Here is a 7,711-nt window from a genome sequence, read left to right as displayed (position 1 = left end):
AATTTGTTCAAATAAAACATTTCCAGGAGACTGTTTCAATCAAGTAGCAACAGCAGTGAGTCCTTGGGAAGCCCATCAAGGGCAGTTTACACTTTGTCAAGGCCCAGCTCCTCTGGAGTGGAGAGTCCCAATTCATTTAAAGTTGGTCTAAGTTCCTGGCTGACATAGGGGTAGATTTCCTTATGAGGTCCTGCTTTGTCCTTAACAACCTCCAAGATGCGAACAGCACTAGCAAAATCGTTTAACCATCTACATGCCTGCAAATGAGCATCAATGATTTTGGGCTCAGGAACCAATTATAGCCAACGAGGTATTCATCCTCTTACGCAATTCCCAGGCATCAATGTCTGGCTTGTTGAAGTATGTCACCCAAGGAGCATCAAACACCTCATCTGTCTCATGTGACCGTGAGAATAGCAGCGAATGGAATAGCGGCGGTGCTGGGGGCCGAGATGGGGTGCAGGAAGTCTCGGGTACAGCGGCAAGCATGAGGTGACCACAGCATGCTGGCTGGGGCTGAAGAGAAGCGGCTCAGCAGTTCGTGGGGGCGCTTTCTTTCTATTTTGAGACTAGTTGTTAATCTAGTTCTGGTGATTAAACTCAAGATATAATTCCTGCAGTCCAGGAGCGCTGCCCCTGAGCTGTGCCCTAGCCCTCAGTTAACTTTTGGCTCTAGGGAACCCCCTCTGGTGGGTACCTGAGGGCTGTAGGCAGTTCTCTTAGGACAGGGAAATGCCTAGAGTGTGCTGGATGCCTAGTGCTGTGGCTTCTTCTAGAAGGAGACAGTAAGTAAATCAATAAAAGACTAGGAAGGGAGCGCTCTGGGGAGTGGACGGATTCTGCACTGATACCGCCCCTCCCTGGACCCCACCGTGGACTCAGTGCCACAATTCCTTATCCCGGCCTGAGAAGTAGAAGTAAGCACAGTTAGGAAACCTTTCAAAAGTTATCTTTGAGCCAGGTGATGGTGTCCCTCGCCTTTAACTCCAACACTCTGAGGCAGAGGCAAAGGAATCTCTGTGAGTTCGAGATCAGCCTAGTTTATAAAGTGAGTTCCAAGACTGCAGAGAAGCCCTGTCTTGGGGTCGGGGAGGTTATTTTAGGCCGTAAGTGGATGCTTTTAGTGTCCAAGACTCTGGCTGCCGAAGTCATGAACGCTTCATTTTAGAGCTGTTCCCTACAGTCATACAAGGAAATTTTCCTGACAGCTAATTTTTTTCCTTCCAGGAAAATTGCAATCTTGAAAATTACATATTTAAATTTTAAACATGTTTATATAGTACATTTATCATGAGAATAAACATAAACTAAGGGAAATGGCAGGTGATTATTACTGGTCTTTGCTTAGAATTAGGGGGCATCAGCAAAATACAGAGGTCAGGTTAGTCGAGAGTGTAATCTCTTGGCACTGAGAAGAAGGGCCTTGGGTACTTCTGAGTGGCCCCTTGAAGATGATTATTAAAGAGCAGTTTCAACATTAAGCTCAAGAGAGCCCAGTGAAGTCCAGGCATTGGTAACTGCTCAGTGGCTAAGAGGACATCAGGATGATGGGCCAGCCTGCCTGCCTGACTGCACTTTTGATGGAAGAGAAATGAGCCTCTTTAATCTACTATATACTTTTTTTTTTTTTTTTGGTTTTTTGAAACAAGATTTCTCTTATTTTACTAGGTTTAAGCCATATTAAAAAAAAAATGTAATGCCCAAGCTCAAAGCTCTGAATTTTCAAAAACTGAAAAAAAAACCTCTAGAAACCAAGACTTGATTGCAGATGGGTGCAGGATTGAGAACCAGTGGGTTGCTGTATTCCAGATCGAGTCAGGCAGACCCAGATTCAAATCTCAGCCCTTCCCCTTCCTATGTTTGCAACCATGGGCAGAGTGTTGAATGTCTGTGGGCCTCAGCTTTCCCAACTGTGAAATGGGAACATCACTGGGAGTTTTTGGTGAGAATATAGATTCAGCTATGCAGCACTGCTTTCATCCTCACAGATTCTGCATTGATAGGTAAAGAGCCTATGAACTGGGAGGTCTTCACCAACCCTACATCCAACAAGGGCCAATATCCAAAATATATAAAGAACTCAAACACCACCAAACCAAATAACCCAATTTTAAAATGGGATACAGAACTAAACAGAATTCTGCACAGAGGAATATCAAATGGCTGAGAAACACTTAAAGAAATGCTCAAAGTCCCTAGTCATAAAGGAAACGCAAATCAAAACAACTCTGAGATTCCATCTTACACCCATCAGATGGCTAAGATAAAAAACTCAAGAGACAGCACATGCTAGTGAGGATGTGGAGAAAGGGGACACACCTCCATTGCTGGTGGGAGTGCAAACTTGTACAACCACTTTGGAAATCAATCTGGTGCTTTCTCAGAAAACTGGGAATAGTGCTACCTCAATACCCAGCTGCCAGGGACCAAAAGGCCTGAGGCCGACCCCCACCCATTCAGCATTTGCAGCAAACATCCTGCTGGGCCACTCATTAGGTATGCAAGGCATCCGGCTTAACCCTGAGAAGACAGCGATCCGATCCTAAGATAACCACAGAGACATCCTGCTTTGTCTCACCTGGAAGACCCCTCCCCTTGCAAATGTTCCCGGGGCTCAACCCAGAAGATTTTGTACTTTTCCACTACTCTCCTTGCGTACCCCCGCCCTCCCTAAAGCAGGTTTTAAAAAGCCTGCCATTACCCTCAATAAACGGCTCTTGACAAGCAACTGTTCGCTTGAGCTCTGCGTCTCTCTCGCCCATGTCTTTAACTACAGGTTGCGACCCCCCTCGGCCCCCCAATAACTGACCAGCTGGACTGGTTGGTGGACTAGTTACATGGACTAGTTATCCTAGTTACATGGACTAGTTACCCAGCCATACCACTCCTGGGCATATACCCAAAAGATGCTCCACCATACAATAAGGACATTTGTTCAACTATGTTCATAGCAGCTTTATTCGTAATAGTTAGAATCTGGAAACAACCTAGATGCTTCCCAACTGAAGAATGGATAAAGAAACTGTGGTACATTTATACAATGGAATGCTATTCAGCTATTAAGAATAAGGGAATCTTGAAATTTTTCAGACAAATGGAACTAGAAAAGATTATTCTGAATGAGCTTACTCAGACCCAGAAAGACACACATGGTATATACTCACTTATAAGTGGATATTAGCCCAATATACGTGTCCTCTCAGAGACTCCACCCAGTGGGGCATTGGGACAGATTCTGGGACTCACAGCCAGAATCTGGGCTGAGCCCTGGGAGTTGTATAGAAGAGTGGGGGGATGGAAGGACCCAGAGAGGTCAGGAGCCCCACAGGGAGACTATCAAGGCCAGTGGGTCTGGACCCAGGGGCGCCTGCACAAAGTAATGCCCCAACCAAGGACAGTGCACGCAGAGAACCTAGCCCCCCCTGTTCAGATGTAGCCGATGGACAGCTCATTCTCCACAGTTGGGGGTAGAGGGGGTCAGGGACTGCCTCTGACATGAACTCTTTTTGCTGCTTGAGATTTGATCATTTCCCTTTGGAGAGGAGGCCCAGCGGCACACAGTAAGAGAATGCAGGCTATCCTGATGAGACCTGATAGGCTGTGGTCAGATGGTGGGGGAGGAGGGCCCCCCCAATTAAAGGTCTAGGGGAGGGGAATAGGCCAGAAGAGGGGGGGGAGATGGGAAGACAACAATCGGGATGTAATGTGAATAAATTGTAATAAAAATTTTTTAAAGGTGTCTACGCTGTGAGGAGGAAAATCTACACTGCGGGAATGAGATCTTATGAATGACATCACTGTGGGCCTCCAAGCCCAACCAATAACAGCTCAACACAGCTTGGTGTGTGAACTCGGCAGCCAGCCCATGATTCATGAGAAACAGCAGGCCACTCTTGTTCTAAGGCTGTATTTTGAGTTGCTTGTGTAGCTGCAAGAGACTTACGTGAAACAAGCACATGCTGGTTAGGTTGCCTTTGCTCAGCATGTTGGTGACATTGACATGAGGTTATGTGTAGCTGGACCTCATCTTTGATTTGGGGTAGGAGTTTATTGTATGGAGACACTGATTCGTACATGGAATCGGTGCCTGGGTAGTTGAGGACTCACATGACATTGCTCCTAGAACGTTCTCATAATGGGCCCTTTGGTGAACAGGTGCATGCACTTATGCTCATTCTAGAGCAAGCAGAGAACTTTCTGGACTATTGTATTCCTGCAACCAGCTCTCGTAGATATGGCCAGACATTTCCCCCAAAGGATCTGTGCCACTTTGCTTTCAAGCAGGCATGCAGGAGTCAGAGTTCCGGCTCGTCACCTCTGTCCACCCTTGGTGCTTTTGAACTTTACAACCCTCTATGGTAAAAATAGGAATGCTGATGCCGGAGAATGCTCCACAGGAGGGAGGTCCAGAGCCAAAAATAGAAAGAGGCTGGACCAACCGGCTTTCCTATCTACTCTTGTCCTTACTACCCAGTTAAGAGGTCAGAATTTCATAATAAAATCCGATATATAGACAGTGCTCTGTATTTTTACACCCTCACAGTCACAATCTTATTTGTGTCTCCCAAGATGATAACTGGGTAGATGGCATGGAGATTAGTACCTCCATTCTCTAGAAGAGTGGGATATGGGAGGCCTTGGACACACAGCTTGAATTTTCCTGGCAAGCCCCTCTGCTTTTAGTGGTTTCATGATGCGTTCATGTGAGGGCTGAGGGGCTGGAGATGGGTAAGAAGTGTTTGTGTCTATGGAAAGAAGTGACATGAAGTCTAAACATTGCATGCAGAACACCCAACTCATTCTCTATGTTGTTTCTTCAAGATCTGGACCACAGCAACCTGCCTGTTCTAAGCCCCGCACACAGACAAGTGGAAAGCCCAGGCTTGGGTGATGGAGACTGGTGCCACCTGGCACTGCGTGTCCAATGCTGTCCCTGCCTCCACTTCATCTGGAAATTATCTTTCAGCAACTCTCTGACCTCTTGTGACTAAGACTCATGCAGGTGTTTAAAATGAGGACACACGGCATGTTGTCTGTGCTTCACCCTAAGTGAAAAACAGACACCAGAACACCACACATAGCAATACCCCGCGGTGGAAAAAATTAATCTGTACATAGATAAAGACGTGGAAGAAAGAGAGCAAAAGTGTTGATAGTGGAGCTGGAGAGACTGTTCAGTCAGGAGCAGTTGCTGCTCTTCTGAAGGACCCAGGTTTCATTCCCAGCAGTCATATCAGCCAGCTCACAGCTGCCTGTAACTCCGGCATCATGGAGCCTGATACTATCTTCTGGTCTCTATGAACATCTGCGCTCAGGTGCACAGAGGGCCACTTACACACACACACACACACACACACACACACACACACACACACGCACGCAGGCACGCAAAAAAAAAAAATCTGCCAGGTGTGATGATGTACGCCTTTAATCCCAGCAAGTAAACCTCTGTACTTTGAGGCCAGCCTGGTCTACATAGTGAGTTCCAGGACAGCTGGGACTATGTAGAGAGACTCTGTCTCAAAAAGCTGAAATAGGAGCTTTACGTTGACTGACTGTGGTTCATGTAGACATTGAGTGTGGAGCTGCGCTCACCCCGCTCTCTCCTGCCTTCACTTGTTTTGCGATTGGGATATATCAGCTTTATTTTGTAAACTTACTTTGGAACTAGGTGATACCTTCACATATTCACAAGCAAGAGTCCAGAGAGTCCTGCTCTGAATATTTCCCTCCCCTGACGGTCCGGTTTGCCTCCCACCTGGCTCCTCTGGAGGTTACAAGCGGCCAGCAGTCACTGCATCTATTATATAAATAGGGTCAGCAAATACCTATTTTCTTTTTGTTTGATTTGATTTGAGTTTTTGAGACAGAGTTTCTCTCTATAGTCCTGACCACCCTGGAACTCATTCTGTAGACCAGGCTGGCCTCGGACTCAGAGATTCAGCTGTCTCTGCCTCCTGAGTGCTGGGATTAAAGGCATGTGCGCCGCCTCCTGGCTGATTTGGTTGGTGGTGGTGGTGGTGGTGGTGGTGGGCTTTTTGTTTTTGTTTCTTTTAAAGATTCATTATTACGTGTCCATGTATGCTTGAACGCCAGAACAGGGCACCAGGTCTCATTATAGATGGTTGTGAGCCACCATGTGGTTGCTGGGAATTGAACTCAGGACCTTTGGAAGAGCAGCCAGTGCTCTTCATCTCTAAGCAGTCTCTCCAGCCCCCTTGGTGGTGGTGGTGGTTGTTGTTGTTGTTTGTTTTTTATATAGCTTTTACTGTGAAAAGGCTGACTGAATGAAATAGTTTGGAAAGACTAAGCTAAATAAAGACTTTCATGGTTTTTGTTGTTGTTGTTTGTTTGTTTGTTTTTGAGACAGTTTCTCTGTGTAGCCTTGGCTGTCATGGACTCACATCAATCTGCCTGCCTCTGCCTTCTGAGTGCTGGGACTACAGGTTTACACCACCATCCTGGCATTTTTGTTTTGTTTTGTTGTAAGGTATATGGGACATTTTGTTTGCATGTGGGCATTAATGCAGTGCCCACAGAGGCCAGAAGGGGGCATCAGATCCCCTGGACCTGGAGTTGTGAGCTGCTGTGTAGGTACTGGGAGCTAAACCCCAGTCTCCTGGAAGAGTAGCCAGTGCTCTTTACTGCTGAACTATCTCTCCAGCACTTTCAAGGCCTTTGTTTTTGTTTTTGTTTTGCTTTTTTTTTTTTAAGTAAAAGATTTCCAGCCTGCATGGTTTTATGATATAGAAAGATGGCAAATTAGGTGGGGGGGAGGGGAGGAAATGGCTACCAAATGGTACACAGAGGTCAGCACAACGACTTATGAAATATATTTCTATTTGTAAAATACAAAGAAAAGAGACAGAGGGATGCACAGCCCTGCTTTTATCAGTGACTAGCTCTGCACGTACGATTTGGGGTGAGTTTACTTTTTTCTTTCAGAGGCGATGTGTCTTTGATAGTCAAGGGGTATCTCAATCTGTGCATTAATGTCCTTGTCTGACAGGGCTGATAGGGCTGTTGTGAAATTCATTCACCCTGGAGAAGATGTCTGCCATTGTTCCTAATTGTCAACAATTACATGGGTTTTTTTTTTCTGTACTGGATGCATCTTACAGCAAAAGTAAGTAGAGAGGGGAACAAGTGAGAGAGGGTGTGTATAGCCGTCGAGAGGCGAACATACAGAAAGCCCTAGAGACCAGCACTGAGCCTGCACACTCAGAGACGTAGGGACTGCTGACGTCATGGCTTCCACACTGGGGAGACCCCCACGGGAAAGACTAGTCCCAGTTTATTCTTGCTATGATGGTTATAATGAGACCAGGTGACTTATAGGTTCAGAATTTCAAGATAATGGTGCAGGTTCTAGTGGGAGCCTTCAATGCTTAGTGGAAAGAGGAAGGGGATCAGGGATTGCCCTGACAGCCCACGGTCTCCAGGATGACTCTGCAACCCAGAGGAAGCATCACTCCTCTTAGTGATCGAATCCCCTCTTAATGACGTCACACCACACACACACACACTGTCACAAGCAAATAGCAAAGATTGGTTCTTGGAGGGGACAGGCCGTATTTAAAAATATAGCACTCCACCCCTGCCACCCCAACCCCCACAATGTAAAAATACAACCACTCCATCCCAAATCCTGTTCCAGAGTCCATCCCAAAAGTCTTAATTTGTTCCGGCACCAACTGCAAAGTCCAAAGTC

Source organism: Acomys minous, assembly GCF_964271855.1.
Source record: "Acomys minous genome assembly, chromosome: 1".
Lineage (NCBI taxonomy): Eukaryota > Metazoa > Chordata > Mammalia > Rodentia > Muridae > Acomys > Acomys minous.
Note: the sequence above shows the minus strand (reverse complement) of the source record.